We start from the raw sequence: 18,806 nt of genomic DNA, 5'->3' as shown, positions 1-18,806 counted from the left end.
ATACCTGGAGGGGACAGACTCCTTAAAGAGGGATGGAGGAGTAAGGGGCAGACCGACAAGAAAGAAAGAGCTTATAGCCTATTTGACATGGTTTATTATTGAAGCCAATGGTACTACATCGATTGGCATTTGATGAAGGATTTGGCCCATGTGTTCTTTATGATGGTTGTACAAAAAAGCTATGTTAAAAGAATGATATTAAGGAATCAAATCAATCCCACAGGAAATAGGAAATGCTGGACTAAGTTACCCTCCCCCCTGGCAGGCTACATTGCTTGGGTGCAGCACTGAGGACTGCTGGCTCTCTCTGGGGAGCCAGAATTTTATTTTCATCAAGTTTTCTTTTTCTTTTTTTCCCCAGGATTTTGTGGGCATTGCCCGCTTTTGAGGGCAATGCTAGATTTCATGTTTTCTGTGAACCTGGAGAAATCGTGATTTTTGGTAGGTCCTTAGAGCTTGGCCATGCTGGTGTGGAAAAAACACATCCCTGGCACCATATCCATTGCTGCTATGAAATATCAGATGCAAAACAAAACAATGTCTCATTGAAAAATATTTGACATAAGCAAAACAATGTATTTTCCCTAGCTTTATTCTTGGAAATGGCTATAATTTTCCAGTGAAGCTCAATCTGAGTCAGTCACCCTGTATGGAAAAAAATCATCCCAATTATTTAAAGTTCATCAAAGTTTAAAACTAACTGAAAACAAGGTCTTATTATGGGAAGCCTAGGGCAATCTTAACTGTAGGTAGCACTATCAGTCTGCCTATAGTAAGAAACGTTTTAACCGTAATGTCACACACATTACCTATCTAGATTGGATCAGGCAGACTCCTGCATAAAGTCTACCGAGATCAGGCTGGTCAATGGTTTACCTCAGCTAGGTAGCATGGTTAAAGCACAACAGTTCTTGAACCAAGAAGCACACAAGGGAGTGTCTAAGGAAGCCTCATGTCTGTCTGCTCCTGACTCCTCAGCCTGAATGCCAAGGTAAGTATTTACAACTGGGTTGACTTAAAGCAGTCTTTGGCACAGATCAGATAAATTATAACAAGATAGCTTAGGAGTCAGGAGATGTCTCAACTGTTCTGCCACTACAACCCTTGCTGAGGCAAAGGGAGCTTTAGTCCTGTGATTCTCAACCCCGGTGCCATGGGTGCTACTCAGTATTAGCACAGTTAGGTGTGCAAACACCTGCACATGATTTATAAGATAAGCCCAGAGCTTTCAAATAGAAATTTACAGTGTCAAAAACACTTCTGACCTGTTTTGGGCTTTTTGAGTTCTTTGCAACAGAAGAATCGCTCTATTTTGTGCTGTAGTAAAAAATGAGTGGAAGTTAAGCGCTGGCGTTTTCAAAAGGGTGCCTTGAATCTTAAAAAGGGATGTCTTGAATCTAGAAAGATTGAGAACTACTGCTTTAGTAAGAGCAGGTTTAAGTTTTCCATCTGCTGCCCAGATTATTCCTTTCAAACTGACTGTTCTTTCTGCATTTTCAATAAGCTTCTTGGGCCGGTTCCTTAGCTGGTGCAAATAGACATGCCTTCATTAGATTCAGAAGAAAGATACTACATGATAATGGCTGAGGATCTGGCCTCTTGTTCCAATTGGGAAGGTTGCTTTGACAAGAGGCTGCTGTTATACAGCCTTCTGTTGTGTTGAAAATGTCCATAACCAAGGTGATACCAGATGAAATTAGGTACCTAATTTTAGGCACCTATGTTTAAAATTTGGGTTAAAAGCATAGGGGTTGCCAGATCCTGTTGGACTAGAATCCATCAGCTTCAGTCATGAGTGCCTGGTGCCTCCTGCATCTTGGGGGGTGGGGGGGGGGCACCCGCAGAAGCCACCAGCCCTGTCAGGAGGGGCACCAGCCCTACTGACAGCATCAGTGTTGGCCATTGAGGGGGAACCAGCTCCATCGGGAGTGGGAGCACATGCACCCTCATGCACCCCCTATCAGTCGCCTATGACTTCAGTAGCAACTTCCCAGCAGTGGTCAATACCAGATATTGAATAGGAAAGTGCAAGAAGTCTAGCAGAGGCTGTTAGGAGTAAACTGTTTCTGGTGACTATCTAATACTCAGAATTTGGCCCATGTTCTCAAGCACAGGGCTCAGACATACTAGGGATTCTGCAGTGTCTTTTCTATTGCTTTTGTATGTTGTTTCCTCCTCTTTCTGCAGCATGTATGGAAGGTACAATACAAATCAGTAGTTCCAGGATAAAATCCAAACTTTTTTTAAAGTGTAGAGATTCACTTTGTCTCCTACATGTAGGCGGCTAGTTATGGCACTCAGACTTGATCCAGATCAGAAAATAAACTTGATTTAAATGTGTGATTTTTTGGGAATTTTCTGTAGCCCCAGGCATGACCAACTAGTCTGTTAAGGAGCTGGATGTGGACTCTTTTAGGATCTCACAGTTCAGATCTGTGCTTTGCCCTGACTTCCTTGGACAATCACTTAATCTCACTGTGTCCTAGCTGCCCTTCTCTAACATGGAGATAATAACAATTTGCAGAGATGTGGGAAAGATAAATTCATCACTGGTGCTTGTGAGGTATATGGATATAGCTATGATCTGTCATACTTACCTGAAAGATTGAATAAGAAGCGTGGTTGTGGACAGCCAGGCAAAGAAACACATTTACGGAAATCACTAGTATATGCAAACTGAAAGAAAATCTCCCTAAGAACCTAGGTACATCAGTCATTGGCGGCTTGGTCCTGTGCGGCACTGAACAAGTTTTTTGCACCTTGAAGACAATGGGACACAAGGGTGCTGAATGCCTGCCAGAATTGGACACTAACATGTCTTCCAGTGAAGATGTTTACAGAGTAAGAAAGAGAAGAAGCCGGAACAATGCCACAAGTGACTAATTTGCCCAGGAAAATGATGTCTGAGTAAGCAGCATCAGTCATTTCAGAATTCAGAACTATGAAAAGCCCTTTTTCATGTGGTTACCTTGAAGGTCACGATGCCCTGAAATGCTGGGAAGGAGTCCCAAGTCTCAGCTATTAGTTTAACCTCAGACTAACGATGATGCATCACTGCTTTAATTTCCATCTTACCTATTTTTAATTTTTCATGAAGCTTGGCCATTGCACCCGTTCTCTGATGCTGACCACAATTGACGCCATTTCATAGAGTGGTGGAATTTTTATGGGGACACTGAAGGTAGCGCTGGCATCATTACTCATAATTATTATTATTACTATTATTATTATTATTTGTATTCTCAAAGAAATAGAGCTGAAGAGATGGAAAGAAGGGGAGGATTTTTTTCTGCTTAATATTTCCATGCATTTTCTGAAAGAATTTAATGGGTGGTTGTTGACGTCAATTGCTATAAAAGGGGAAGATCTTTCAATTCATGAAACCGTATGACTATAGAGGTTTCCTGGGGGTCTCTCCTCTGTCCTGATTAGGGTCTCTGAAGAATAAATACAGAGAACCTGTACAGAATTTAGAGCTAGCGTGTCACATGGTTGTAGATGTACGTAGAAGGCAAGGTAGATTTGCACTAACTGTATTGGAGATGCCTGCCTGACTTCAGACTAGCATGGTTAACTACCTCTCTGTATTCCCATGCAGGTGACAGTATTCCTCAGAAATATATTTTCATCTTTTGTTTGAAATGTACTTGTCCATTGATCAGCTCACTTCTGGCTATTGTGTTATTTGCCCATAATATTTTTTCCTGGGTAACACTGTCAAATGCAAGTGGCTTTTTAGTGACTGATTTCAGTAGTTGCTCATGCTCTTGTATAAAAGCACATTAGTGTAGGAGTGTGTAAGATTCAGATTAGGGATTTGGAAGCAGTTTGGGTGCCCAATGCTTGATCTGAAAAAGGTTTATAAGACTCCTTACTAGATTTAGAGATTTGTCCTGCTGAATAGTTGGACTGAAACAGGATCACTTACCACTTTTGCTTTGTCTGCAAAACCAGCAGCACATCAGTCTACATGTGCATTAATGCACCATTGCTACTGAGCATTAAGTTTACTACCTCTAAGATGAGGTACTACATAACTGTGCACTAGCTGGTGCTAATACACAGTACCAGAGGTATATGGTCATTTTATGATGTTTAAAGTGCAGTTGACTAAGTCTACTGTGCATTACTTGGGTTGTTGCCATGATGTGGTAATGTGCAGTAGAGTTAGTCTACTGTGTATTAAGTGTCTTGTGTAGATGCACCCGCTGACTCCCAAAGCTCAATTGACTCTATTTTAAATTATTTGAGTTATGCCCTCTACTGGTATAAATCACTGGAGCTTTACTGATTTAAAATAGTTAAGAATGAAAGTCCTGAAACATCCTCAATTGTATTTCTCACTTTTCTGTAGTTTTTTTAGATCAGCCTGCTCAGGAACTAGTATTTCCCTTTCATATCCCATTCTTGGTTGCATAATCCTACATGGGAGTAGAACAGATATCGGAAATAAGACAGCTGCAGAGTTTTCATCTTGTCAGGAGCACTCAGCTTTCAGTGTAAAGACATGTTGCAAAAGTAAATGCCGTGTGAGTGAATGGGGTGCAGACATCACATGGAAATAAATCACACATAGCATCTAGATTTGTCACATTGATTTGGACAGATCTGATTTAAAGTACAGAACAAGAAGACTAATGTATCTCTTTAAAACTATCTTGGAAAGCTGTACATGGCAGCATGAGTGAAAGCAGTGCCTGGAGCCTCATCCAAAATGCAGAGGAGACAGGGTTTTGAGAGAGAGGAGACTGTTTAAGGAGGTGGTTCCTAGATGATATCCTAAAATGCAGGGCTAAGGAAGGTCTTCAAGAAGTTCATTTAGTCCAACCCACTACATTTTGATATATCTGAACGATTCCTGATAGATATTTGTCTAATCTGCTCTTAAAAATCTCCAATGACTTTTTGCACAATCTCTCTAGCTAGCCTTTTATTATGTTCCTTATCCTTGTAGTCAATAGTTTTGGGGGGCGGGAGGTGTTGGTGTGGTTGGGGTGGTTTAAGCAACTTAAAACATTTAGGCTGCAACTTGGAAAGGCTGCCCACTGGTGTAGATAAGTTGTTGAAACTGTGTGGGAAAGAGGGTTGTCCTTTATCCTCCCTCTTTCTCATCTCCTATTCATGACCAAGGTGTCCTTGGTATTGGCTTATTAATAACGCTAGAACATCCTCCAACCATTTCCACCTGGTTTCTGGAGTTGGGAAGGGGGGCAGAGGCTGAAAAGGAAAGTTCAAAAGCTGCAGCTTGGTTACACAGTTCAGGCAAGGAACCTTTACCTCATTTGTTGTTAAACACATCTCTGATTTCCACTGTCAATTGAGTCTTGCAGCTCAACAAAAAGTGCCTTCTGCTTCAAAGCATTAAGGGGGACTCAGTTTACATATTTACCTGACTCATAGCAGCACTGCAGCATGTGTGCTTGGAATACAATTGTGGGTGTACTTATTGGAAATATGAGAGGCTGTTGAAGGAGAAGAATTGGGTGGGAGATATTATTTTTGTATTATACAGCTTTTCTCTCAGGAACATGGACTATCTATGCTACAATTAAGGGTGCAAAGACAGTGCACCAGACTTCATCGTGAGCTGCACGGGCCCTTCAGCAGCCATGCATAGAAACTTCAGTTGCTAACCTGAGCTTAAACCAATGTTACTGTGGCTTTGCTACTGCCTTGCCTGAGCTATAATAAAGATGAGCCTAATCATGTAGCAATCACGTGACTGACTGTAGTGTAACTATAACCTCAGCCCTTTGGACACATTTGGTCCTTGGCTTCTCTGTTGAGAAAGTCCCAGAGAGATGCCAACAGGGGCTCTTGTGTTTTGAATTTTGTAAATGTAGACAACTGCCTGTCAAGGACTAAAACAAGAGGTGTTGGAAAATATTGCACAAACTGTTCTACCCTTCCTTTCTCATTTCCAGGTTTTGTCTAAAACTGGAAGTGGCAATACTGAATTTGTGCAATAAAAGATCACATTCTCTGGTCACATAAAAACCATGGATATCAATGGCTTTTACAACAGGAATTATTTTTGTCCAAAGTTTCACATTATTTTTAGCTTGACTGGAAGCAAGAGAGCATTAGACAGTTTTTAAGTGAGCACTTTCCAGCTTCTTTTTGCAATCCCTTGAGGATCCCATTGCTTAGGTAGGTTAAACTTTTGGAAACTTATCAGAACAAGTTGATGTTTTCCCTTCAATAAATTTCATTCATTTCATAGACATTAGGGCTGGAAGGGTCCTTGCGAGATTATTGGGTTCAGCCCCTGGCCCAAAGGGCAGGAAGTCAGCTGAGGTCAGCTGACCCCAGCAAGATAATCATCCAAACACTTTTTGAACATGTGCAGAGTAGGTGCTTTCACCACTTCTGGGGGAGTCTATTCCAGAATCTGGAGACTTGGATGGTAAAGAAGTTTTTCCTTATGTCCAGTCTAAAATGGTCTTCCAGCAGTTTGTGACCATTTGACCTTGTCTTGCCTTGGGGTGCTCTGGTGAACAGACGTTCTCCCAGTTCCTGATGCACATGCCTGCTGTACTTACAGGCTGCCACCAGGTCACCCCTGAGCCTGCGCTTCTCCAGGTTGAAGAGTCCCATGCCTCTCAGCCTTTCCTCATAACGCCTGCTCTCTTGACCTCCAATCATGCGTGTGGCTCTCCTCTGCACTCTTTCCAGCTTCTCCACATCCTTTTAAAAGCGCGGAGCCCATAATTGGTTGCAGTACTAAAGCTGTGGCCTCACCAAGGCTGAGTAAAGCAGGAGGATGACATTTTGGGTCTTGCTTGAGATGCATCGATAGATGCAAGCCAGGATTTTATTTGCTTTGCCAGCTGCTGCATCATGTTGGTGGCTCATATTTGTCTTGTAGTTAATCATCACCCCCAAGTCTTTTGGTCACGGTGCTGGTGAGTGTACCATCGCTGAACCTATAGGTATGATGTGTGTTCTTTCTCTCGAGGTGGAGCACCTTGTATATCTCTATGTTGAATGTCATCAGATTTTGATCCGCCCACCTTGCAAACCTGTCCAGGTCAGCCTGAATAGCTTCCAGCCATACCCATCACAAGTCTGGTACAGTGGCTGGGACACTCGCTGATAACTTGCAAGACCTGGATATAAGTCTCTGCCCTGCCACAGACTTCTTGAGTTACTTGTCTTGGTTCTGTAGGTGAAAAATAGAAATTGCAGTACTTCTTTACCAGACAGGGATGTCAAGTGGAGGAATACATTACATTTTTTAGGTGCTCAAGTGCTACTGTACTGGAGGCTATGGAAGTACCAGCTAAAAATAGCTGCTCATAAAATGAGTGAAATGGGTTTGAGGCTTTACAGTGTGGCTTGACAGTAAAGCTGACATGTTGGGAAATAAATTCGCTCAGTCACGTCAGAGCCAGGAAATTGTCGCTGTTTGAGAAATATCAGATGAACCTTTCCATTACAGAATGCCCCATTCAGCTTGATTCAGGACTCACAAATCCCAGTGACCACGTTCCACTTTTCACATGTGCATCAAAGAAGGTTTGATTTTGGAACTCAAGATGCTAGAAGCCTCCCCAGCAATGAACTGACTGTTTGCTGAATCAAAAGTTGTTCTTTTTCAGATGTAATGAGATTGTGCCAGTCTGCTAACTTGCAGTTTTCAAATTTTGCATCCAATGCAGTGGTGAATGGTTTTTCATTGTTTCATTTAGCATCCCTACCAATAGCCACATCTGTTGCTATGACAATATATTTGGTAGAGTTAGCATAGGAGAAAAATAAAACAACCTATCCTTATAAAGTCTGAAACATTTTCCTGGTTCCTGGAATGTATTCATGTTAATATGTTAGCACTGATTCTGAGTTCACTGACCATGGTTTTACACTACCATAGCACCAATAAATTCTACAAGACTGTTCTTCATACCAGTAAATGCAGAATAAACCCAAAATATCCCCCACCTCTTCCCCTTTTGGTATCTGTGCACCTCTTTTTTGACTGAGATTGGCCCTAGCCTCGTCAAAAGGAAAATTTACCCCATGCACTCTGTGTGCCCTGTTAAGGGCTTTCTCCCTCTGCGTACCCTGCAAGAGGCCTGTTACTTTGAAGGAAATCAAGAGGGATACACAGGAGGCAAAACCACGATCCTGTGCCATCTTCACACCAGCCCATTGAGAGAAGAGTTACTTTATGCACAAATAGAGGTTGGGCAAGACATCATCCCTCTTGAAACTTTCTTTGCATGATTCATTTTCATTACTGGGGGGGTCATGGCTAAATGTTCCCTAGCTCTCCCTGTGTCCTTACACCTTCTCATACTTGAAGCCCCATGCTTAAGCATGTTCTTTGCAGCTGAGGAGCCCTAGCTTGGTCTTCTTACTAAATGCAGTTGGTGTAATCTCCCTTAGTGATAACTATGAGCTGACGTCCTTACTACAATGTCGAACATACTATGTCCAGAGTATTTCCAGGCCCAAAGACCAACAGCTACAGATGCTGGTACAACTGGACACTCCCACATGGCAGTATGGTACACTCCCATGTCAGATGGAGTCGTTCAGTACATTGTGATTGCAGTATCCTCTTTTTTGGCTTAGATCAATGTCTCTGGGTATAATTTCTCATTCGTCCTGTTCCCTGTGACATAATTTTCTGAAAAACACTTGAAAGCTGTTCAGCCTGGGAAATCAGCAGATCTTCTCACTTAGAAAGTGCAATTGGTAATAATCTCAGTACAGCTCCTACGATCGAAAGTGAAGGTGCTAAAGTAACATTTCCTTTCAGTCAGTTGTTACAAACAAAGGCTGCAGACTACAAAATAGATGCCATTAACAAATATACCCAGCACAGGCCTCAAAACTGCCGTGTAATTAAAGCAAAGCTCCTTTTGTGATATTTCTAGTCAAGGTCCTTATGCTATTATCTGATGGATACCTTCATCTCTAACTTGCACTGTATATCCATGCAAAGCTTTCTGTACTAAAAAAAGGGTTAAAGTACCATTGGCAGCAATTTGGCATTTTCTCTGTTCAGAGAGGATGGATCTCCTGATTTTGATCAGAGAAAATTTTGCATAAAATTTCAGTCTGTGCTCCTTGGGTCAAGTTCAGCCTTGGCATCCTGTAACTCAGCTGATTTAATTGGTGTTATGCAAAGGATGGTTTTTATCACATATGTCAGACAGAGCTGCTGGGTCAAATGCTGCTGCTAGAAATGGTGGTGAATGCATTAAAGTTAATGGACTGATGCTAACATTCCTGGTACAATCTGTCATAAATATCCAGCAGCGAATCATAATGCATACGACCCTACATTTTGATTTACTAACTGGAGACCCAAATTCTAGAGAAGCGTATTGAATTTTAGGGGACTAGCAAGACATACAAACAAAACTATACTTTCATGCATATATTGACCTTTGACAGGAGGGTATGTGAGAGAGCAAAAGCCACTGGACCCGTCACTAGACTTTTGTGCACAAACTCATATTTGCATGGGGATGCCTCACATTTTAATCTGATTCAGGTTCCAGTCTTTCTTCAAAGTTCAGAGGTGCTTGACATTAAAGTATTGGGCCACCTCTGAAAATGAGATCCAGGCCTGAATTTAAACAGCAAACACTCATCAGATATTGACTGCAGGCAAATGATTTGTGAATGCAATTTGCAGTATAAGCAGCTTTTGTGGAAAGTACATCATTAGCCTGTTTTCCTACCACAAAGCTCTCTTTTCCTTTTCCCATCTCTCACACTTACCGGATTTACACCTATCAAAGCCTGTACTAGTCATGATTTCCAAGAACAATGTATGGTGAGTATTCAGGAGATGCCACAGCATTTTCAGTTTGGGAGAAACCATAGACTTCTGAAAACAAAACTGCAATTTATACTAAAATCTTCCTGATCATCAAATCCTTTTCCTTAAGATGGTTAGCAAGCTTTTTTCCCCCCTTTTTTTTAATGGCTTAGGCTTAGGCCTTTCAAGAGCTTTTGTCTTAGAGATCGTAGAGGTAACTCCTTGGATATGGTCATGTTGTACACAAGTGGTTGAACAGTGAAAAATGGATTTACAAATATTTGCAGGTGGAATTCACCTTTGTGCCGAGGGTAAATGCAAAGCCTATGAACTTCTTAAATCCTACCTAAGTCCCTTTTAAGCTTTCAAAATAGGATTCAGCTGGTGCATAGATCTTGTACTGTCTCCCCGAACAGAGTGAATATCACCCTTTTTATATGAAAGCATCAAGTTCTTATGATTACATATGATTATATTATATGTTATTCACACATGTATGACTTGATGCTGGATACTTATGACAGATTGTAGCAGGAATGTTTGTTCTAGTAGGTGTATTATTATTATTTTTTTCCTATTTTTTACGAAGCTACATTTTGCTTTTCAGGGAGAATAAACTATATAGAAGGAAACAGAGACACAATACACACACACACACACGCACACGCACACACACACACACATGCGTACCTTCATATACAACATGTATTTTTAGACGGTACATAGCACATAGGTTGAAAAACACCAATCCAAATTATTTAAGAAAAATACTCATGGGCAATGAGTTGATAAGCAGAAATCAGGGAAGGTCTGCAGATGTTTGCTAATCAAAAAGGAGGGAAAAAAAAATACTTTGCAAAAAGCATGAAGCCTGGGTCTGCAGCGCTTTGCCCTTATGTAATTAATTGTACTTGGGCAAAATAAGTGTAAAATGCTAATGCTGTTGAGTTGTACTTTTTGATTTAGTAGAATTTTACCCTGGGGGTAAATGATGTCATCAGGTACAAGTCATGGGAAACTCAGACTCAACCTTTGCAACAAACAGGACAGTTATCCCCATTTCTATGCAACCAGTTAAATAGAGGAAAATGTTAGTAATTGCTAGGATTTCCTTATATGGTTTGAACCGATGCCTGAAGTGTGACGATCTCGAGGGGCAGCTCCATGTTCTAAAGACAACACTTTTATGCCTTGACACCTGTTCACTTTTCTGAAGATATTTCTTCAATAAATATTTCCACCTCTCATTTCTGGCCGCTGGCTAATAGGCACACTGGAACCCTCTTCTTATCCCATTGCTCCCACCGTGTTGCTTACCAGCCATTCCTCCAGCTTCTTGCCCAATTAGTGGTGAATGAAAGGATAACATGACACTCGCCAAATCTCATGGCAGGGTTTTGTGAATGCTTTGCATGAAGGTTTCTGATTTTGTGGCTAGGACGGATGTAAAGATGCAACTTGCAGCCACCGAGCTGCAAGCTGTCAGTTGCACCATTGTCTATAAAGTTAAATGCAATGTTTTCCTTTCTCACCCACAAAAATGAGTGTGATCGTTGATTGTTTCACTTCTCGGCTTGGTGACTAAATGTGTGAGCTGGAGCTCACAGGGGACAAAGGGTTAGATTTTTCTAAATGTAACCCGGACATAAACATATTAAGTGCTTTCTACCCAAGGTCTGGCCAAGTTGTCCAAAGAGGACAGCACTCAGCCTGGTAGGTTCCCTTTAAAATCTGGTTATATGTTTCAGTGTTTAACTGGGAACTGAGTTCTTTTGAGAATTTGGGCAGGAGTATGTAACGTTTTTCTCTTAAAGACAGATATTTCTGTTTGTCTCTGTGTGTAGCTCATAAAATAGTGGATTATTCCAATAGCCTTTGAAAGGCTAGAGGAATTAGTCCCATGCACCTGCTTTACTTTTTGTAATGATGGCTTTAATGTTAGAGGTAGGGCTAGAAATGTATCCCTCATGACGATTACTTGGAATCTTATTAATGAAATCAGATGAGATGGTCCTGCATCTGGTCATCTTGTTTGCCTCCTACCATTGCAAGGTATTTTTCCATAGAGAACATCCCTCTGGTATTTTGTCCTGCTTATTTAAATTATTCTAGCAACGGGGCTTGCTGGTGAAATAGTGGCATAGTCTTAACTGTAGTCTTCATTAGGAACTTGCTTCTAAAACTACACGAGGTTTAATTTATTTCTCTTTATTGTAATCCCGAGTATCCTCTGCTGAGATCTGTGATATTGGACCACAGATGGCATAATTCCATTGCTTTTCGACTCAGACTGGTTTACAGATTCAAACACCTGATCTCCTGGGTTCAGGTTTATTAGGCTCAGCAATTGGATGGGCTGAAACATTTAAACTGACAATGGAACAGCAGAACCTGATTCTGCATTCACTCACACCACAACAACTCCATTGACCTTGCTGGATTAAGAATCAGGAGAGATTTTTTTCTTTTCTTTCCTGTTTGTAAGTTAATGATATCCATTTGAACTTGACATAGCAATAAGCATGAGTCAGGAAAGCAAGTAGTAAAACTCCATGGATTTGAGCCTTCCCCCTCATATGAATTTAAGAAGTCTTATTTGGGGTTAGCTTAAAAGAATTCCCAGTTTACTTTAAAATAAATTAATTCCCAGCTTACTTTAAAATAAATTAATTCCAGTTTAAACTGCAATAATAACATCCACACTGTTGCATTGGTTTAACTCAGTTTAAAATAATAGCATAAGTTGTTTAACTTACAATATTCCTTGCTGGGCAGGCCCTGAGGCACTCCTGCTCTGTAGACCCTTCTTTGCCCTCTGTGCTGTTTCCATCTCTAGCTCAAATAAAACATCCTTTACTACCTTAGCAACAGCTCCTAGATACAAGGCAATTTAAAATTGCAATACAAAAGACCCTCAAGCTAGCCAGATGCCTTGAATCTGTATTGGAGTTTTAGTCAATTAAGCAATGTTAGCTTTGATGTTTCCACTTGCCTTGTCTCCTGTATTTAGCTGTCAGCTGAATGCATGCACAACAGTGTGTAATACATTTATTACTGGCATTTGTTTAAGTATATTTTGCTGTTTGGTAGCTCTCTGACTTACTCTGATAACAGTTCATTTGATACTGAAGCCAGTTACAAAGAGTGGCAAACAGGTTTATTCTTTTTTTTTTTTTTTTGCTGCTTTATCATGCATGTAAAAGGCCTGAAAAGGATTAAAACTAAACCAAAAAAAAATCTTTCTTGTTCTCTACCCTAAGAATTCCCAGTGAACTATTGAGCTTGAGATATAATCATCAGAAACAAGAGGGGCGGGTTGAGTAAAAGATGAGACCCTTATACTGTTTATAACTCTGTTTTTTATGACCAACTACTTCCATTACATGTCTGAGAGACATTTTTGAGAAAAGAGGAGTTTTGTTAAATGTCTCAGACTGCAGTTCTTTCAGTTAAGCAGTGGAGATGTTTTTAATTAGAGCTGCGTGAAATATGATGATCAGATTTTCAATGCGAATCAGCTAAAGCTATTCATCAAGTTCTGCATGTGGGACAAGGGAATTTGTTTCTTTGGAAGCTGACGAGTTTCATTTCAAGCTTTTCAGAAAATTTTTTTTTCATTCAAAATGGTGTTTCACAACTAAAGAAGTCGGAATGTAATTAAAAAGGTATGTGTTTGCGCAGTCAAATGAAACATTTGAACTTGACCTGAACCAGTACTTTGTTTTTTCCTTTCTTCTCTCTCTCCTTCTGGTGCATGGGAGTTCATTTTCTGCTTTGGTTCAGTAAGACTGTAAAAACGTGTTTTGTGTGTTTATCTGGCATCTTACTTAGCTTTTTTGCTCTGGAGGGGTTAGCTTAAAAGGAGTCCCTGTTCCCCTGAGTGCTACCAGGAGTGACAAGAAATAATGGTCACAAGCTGGCAGAGGGTAGATACAAGCTAGATATCAGGAGGCGCTACTTCACAGTCAGGGCGGCTAGGATCTGGAACCAACTTCCAAGAGAAGTGGTGCTGGCTCCTACCCTGGGGGTTTTTAAGAGGAGGCTGGACAAACACCTTGCTGGGGTTGTTTGACCCCAGTACTCTTTCCTGCCATGGCAGGGGGTCAGACCTGATGATCTGCTCAGGTCCCTTCCGACCCTAGAAACTATGAAACTATATTTGACATCAGTAATCTTCAGACTTGATACTTGATATTTTCAAAAGGAAGCTTATTTAATACCTCTGTTTTGGGGTGTAAGTCTAAGACACCTTCAGAGGCCCTGATTTGCAGGAAGTGCCACATATGCACTCTCTCCAAATCCAACTCAGTATTTCACAGTGGGCATCCAGTAATGATTTGGTTTTGGGGAGGGCTGCGGGGGGTGGTAAACCATGGCTATTTCTAGTTCCTCAGTTAAGGGCAGGAAACCAGGCCTGTTCTAGCCATGACAAAGAAGCAAATTAGGGCACAACCCACATCCTTCCTCATTTCAGGTCCCCCTTCAGAGCTGCCTGATGCTCATCTAGGAGTTCAGGAGACGTACTAACAGACAAGCCTTCTATTCAGCCACCTCATTTGAATACCTAGTGCAAATGGCTCCTGCAGTCCACAAACATCAAACCTCACTGCCTCATCCCATTTGCTTTTCTTGTAAGCAGGAGTATGGTTGCCAGAATCATTCTCAGCTAGATACAGTGCGTGGGTTTGCAGAGATGCAGAGAGCTGTTCACCATCATGCGACTGCCAGACTTGAGCTGCAAGCAACAATGGCACTTTGCTTCTGCAGCTATGATGTACCATGAACCTTACCACTGACGCACATCCTTGTTGCTGTGTCTCTTTCTCATTCAGGGGATCTCATTGATAGGAAAGGACTGGAGTGGGTATGTGGGTAACACTTGTGAGATTTGACCCTGCCAGTAAAGTTTCTTGGTGACGTTAAAAGGAGCAGCATTTATAAGAAAATATTGATTTACAGACATGATGGGAATAATAGATGCGTGTTTTCTCTTCCAGCCTCCCAGTCATTATTGAGCAAGAGCTTGGCAACGTGTATCACTTAGTGCTACAACAAGTTGTCATGCTAGCTTTAGGGACCCGTGGACTGGTTCTTGGAAGACCTCTGTTCTTTAACAAGGCTGCAGGGAAAGAAACAAAAGATCTCTCGCTTTTTCATTTCTGTTTCTGTAGCACCGTTCCTAGTTTTGCACTTGCAGCCTGTATGCAGAGGGTGGAGCTGTGTGAGCTGCCTTGTGCCTTTGCATGGAAGAGGCAGGGGCTGTAGCCAGTGCTGGCTTTAGGCTTGTCTGTTTGGTGTCACTCTCCTGGTGAGTTATCCTCTCTGCTCACTGTGCTGTTCTCTTCTACCACCTGCTGCCATGGGATAGAAAACATACCCGACTGATGTTAGGGGGCAAATTTACCATAGTTCAAACTGCATGTGGTTATATAAAGGCTAATGCTTCAATTAATAATTGAACATTAATTATGCTTATTCGCTGCCTTTTTCTCTCTCTCTCTGTCCAAAAATATTAAAATATCCTCCCCTGCTGTGCAGGGGAGAATGCCGTTTGCCTTCAGGTCTGAGAATCTTTATACAGTGGTTTCCACCGAGGCATCTTAATGTCACATATTATTTGTACTGCAGGAATCAAGGACACACACTCTGTTGTACTAAGTACTGTACAAACACTGGAAAAAAAGATTGTCACTGCCTCTAGTTTCCAGTCAGAGGAGAACCACCTTCGGCTCCTTCCCCCACCCATTCAGTGGTTCAGAAGGAGGGTGAGGAAATCATTTTAATTTGCTCTTCTATGCATGGAGAACCACAATAGGGTGTTGACTGGTAGCTTGAGGAACTGCTCAGGTCCCCAGACTCTCCCTTCTGTAGGGACACACATTGTGTCAGCAACAGACTTTTCTCAGTTCGTTCCTTTTCAGAGCAGCAGTAGGGATCAGTAAAGAGCTTACCTGCATCCGGCTGCTCAGAGGTAGATCTTTTATCAGTGAATGCATAAAGGACATTGCCTGCTAGTTTTACAGCCTGATTTTGCTCACCATTGCACGAGCATAAATCAGGTGAACCACCACAAGTCACTAGGCCAATTCCTGGTGTTAACAGCCATAATTTCAAGGGAGCTAAAACAATATTTACCAACTGAGGATCTAGTTCAGTACAACTATGCCAATTTCTGGGCTTTTCTCTTTAGCAGGTTCCATTTGCAAGAAGAGTGAACACTTCTTTGCTTAGGTCTGTGCATTAGCTATGAGGAGGTTCACACCATGCTAAATATATGGATTACAACTATCCTTGATGTTTAGTTTTTTTAAAAAAATGGGCCCAAGGAACAGAACTCAGATCTCACTGCTAATTTTCCCCCAGTGCCAGATTGATGCAGGATCTGGATTCTGATTAATGGTAAGTTATATGGATGCATGCTGTACCTGTCCCGTAATTCCCCAAAGACCTGGTCCAGCACGTTGATTAAGACCCAGTATTCAGGCCAGTGTTTTCAGATATGAATGCCTGGAATTTAAATCAACTCAGTCCACACTGAAGTGCTAGTTGCCTGCAGATTTCTTTGAAGGTAACAGCCTATTTCCAGTCCCGTTTACCCTTCTCTTTCAGTTTTTGCCCATTGACATCCCCTTCACTTTATATCACTCCCAGATATGTCTTTGCTTGAATGACACTTGCAGCCTGACTTCTATTGAAATTAATAGTTTTAGAGTCTTTTTTCCCCTACAGTCTGGAACTTTGCCTTTCACCAACAAAATTCATCTTCATCAAGATTATTGACAGATTTGGAGTTTCATCCAACCATCTTTTATAATTGCTTTTTTCCCCCTTTTTTGTTCAGCTGCAAGCAGTAGGTTTCTTTCTTGGGAAGATTGTATCAAGATCAATGACCAAGTTGCATTGTCGTTTTTTAATATTAAGCTATTATGGAAAACAATTTACAAGCAAGGAAGAGTGCTTGGGGCAGTTCAGGGAGGGAAGTGGTGTGCAACAACTCACCCTAGAGTTCTGGTATTACGTGAGATATTACAAAGAAAAGAGTCAGATTCACAGGTGGTGTAAATCAGGATAGCTCTACTGACTTGGTAATGGAGCTGTTTTAAACTGCAAATCTGCACCAGTCCCATCTTTGCAGTGTGAAATGCAAAGAGTAAGTTCTTCAGAGAACTGATGCAACCCATAATGTTTACATTTAGGCACTAAGGTGGCTAGTCCATTAAAAATGTCGAGTGACCAACACACAGATTGATTTCTCAAGGATTTGATCATGTGCACTGTACTGCTTAATGTCTGTTTAGAAACCATGGACCAAATCCTTGGAACCAAATCCTCATATTGTGAAAATTGCTAGCTCTGGAAATCAATAGGTTTATGCCAGTTTACACAAATTGGATCTTTGAGCCTCAGTGAGCTGACTGCTGAGGATGTCTACAGGGCCCAGAATGCAATGAGCTATGGCATTGCTCTGTCCTCCTGCTAAAGAGAGCAGTGTAGACTAAGAGAGTCACTTAATATGTATTGGGGGTGTGTAAAATGGGCCGTATTTGATTCAGATTCAGCCCAAATTGGGGACAGTGATTTGATTTGTTGATTTGGATCACTGTCCCTGATTCGATTCGGCCAAATCCGAATCTGAAGATTCGATGCTGATTTGGAGAATTAGTGATTCACATATAGACACAGCTTTACAAGTATTTTCTACATCTGTTGAGGTACCAGGAGCACCCTGTGAATGTTGTGATGCTGGGGCGCATGGAGCGTCCCACAGCAGTGCGGTGGGCCCCCCTGCGTGCTTGGTGGCAAACCCGGAAGTGGGTTGGAAATACTTCCGGTCCACTTTTAGATCCGCTGGGAGGTCCGCTGGTCCCCCAGCCCCCCACAACCCCCAGGCTCAGTGATCAGCCATGGGGGGACCGATCCAGGAGGCACCAGTCACTGAACCAGGGGGACGTGCCGGGAGTGGTAGCCCGGGTGTGCTGCCCAGCAGACCTGGAAGTGGACTGGAAGTGCTTCTGATCCACTTCCAGGTCTGCTGATGAGTGCACTGGGGAGCCCCCTGAACTCCTGTGGAATGCTCCATCTGCCCTAGCATCACAGCATTCACGAGCTGTGCCTGGTACCTGGAGGTATTTAGAAAAAATATTTAAAGCTATGTCTATGTCCGAATCATTGAATCTTTCTGAATCTCTCCAAATCAATTTGCAGAAATTTAAAGGGTTTCCTGATTCAGTTCGGATTCAGAGATTCAGCCACCAAATCGGGCTGAATCTCCACCAAATGGAATCAGCGACCGAAGCTTTGCACAGCCCTAATAAGTATATAGTTGTTAGGTTATTTAATGGGATTACAGTTAATGTAAGTGTCCAGTACTCTAGTAGCTGCATGTTCTACAAATATTATACTTGTCATACATATTTAAACATACAAAGTCTGTCTATCCATCTCAGCCCTCTCTCTCCCCTAGTCTTGCCCCAGTGGCATTTACATTCTTGAACCTACAGAGATGAGGCCTCAATCTACCATATTAATTTCTGTAGTAGTTTTGCCCAGGTCAGTTCAAGAGAAGGAGATGCAGCCTGAAGTCCTCTCTCAAGCCTTTTGTAGTGCAAGCCTCTTCTCCATTGGGCTCATCTCTACAGTATCATCTTTGTGTCTACGGATTGGGTGAGCAGCTGGGCAGTAGCTGTTTCTATTGCTGGTCAGCAGAGAGTTATCATTGTTATCCTTTGATCTCAGTGGTTAGACCAGATGCAGAGTCCTGAGGGCTGTTTCTGTAAAGATGAGAAATTGGTGATGGAACCAGGTGCCTGTGATGCAGTTTACAGAGAAAATCAAGCAACAGGGGACAGATTTTTCTTTACATCACTCCTTCAGCCAGCATTTAATCCCCTCAAACCTCTCTCTCTCTCTCAGATCTCTTCAGTGCCTTGGCCCGAGTCAGTGTTGAGGCTTTTCTCTTAGCTGCCCTGGTCCTTCTTTGCATTGTTGATTTTCTGCCTTCTTTTCACAGGTGTGCAAACTTTCACAAAAC

The 18,806-nt window shown here is 41.8% G+C and overlaps 1 long non-coding RNA gene across 1 annotated transcript in view; it reads left to right on the top strand.

Annotated features, from left to right (window-relative positions):
* The first annotated feature begins 13,211 nt into the window (after positions 1 to 13,211).
* LOC149855468 (uncharacterized) overlaps positions 13,212 to 18,806 on the top strand; it is a 40,279-nt gene continuing 34,684 nt past the window's right edge. The window contains exon 1 of the long non-coding RNA XR_016438564.1: positions 13,212 to 13,440. This is a non-coding gene — a long non-coding RNA (uncharacterized LOC149855468). The remainder of the gene's footprint in view (positions 13,441 to 18,806) is intronic.

This window comes from Crocodylus siamensis, chromosome 11, assembly GCF_052110815.1.
Source record: "Crocodylus siamensis isolate JL-2025a chromosome 11, ASM5211081v1, whole genome shotgun sequence".
NCBI lineage: Eukaryota > Metazoa > Chordata > Crocodylia > Crocodylidae > Crocodylus > Crocodylus siamensis.
Note: the sequence above shows the minus strand (reverse complement) of the source record. Positions and strands in the feature narration are given on the sequence as shown.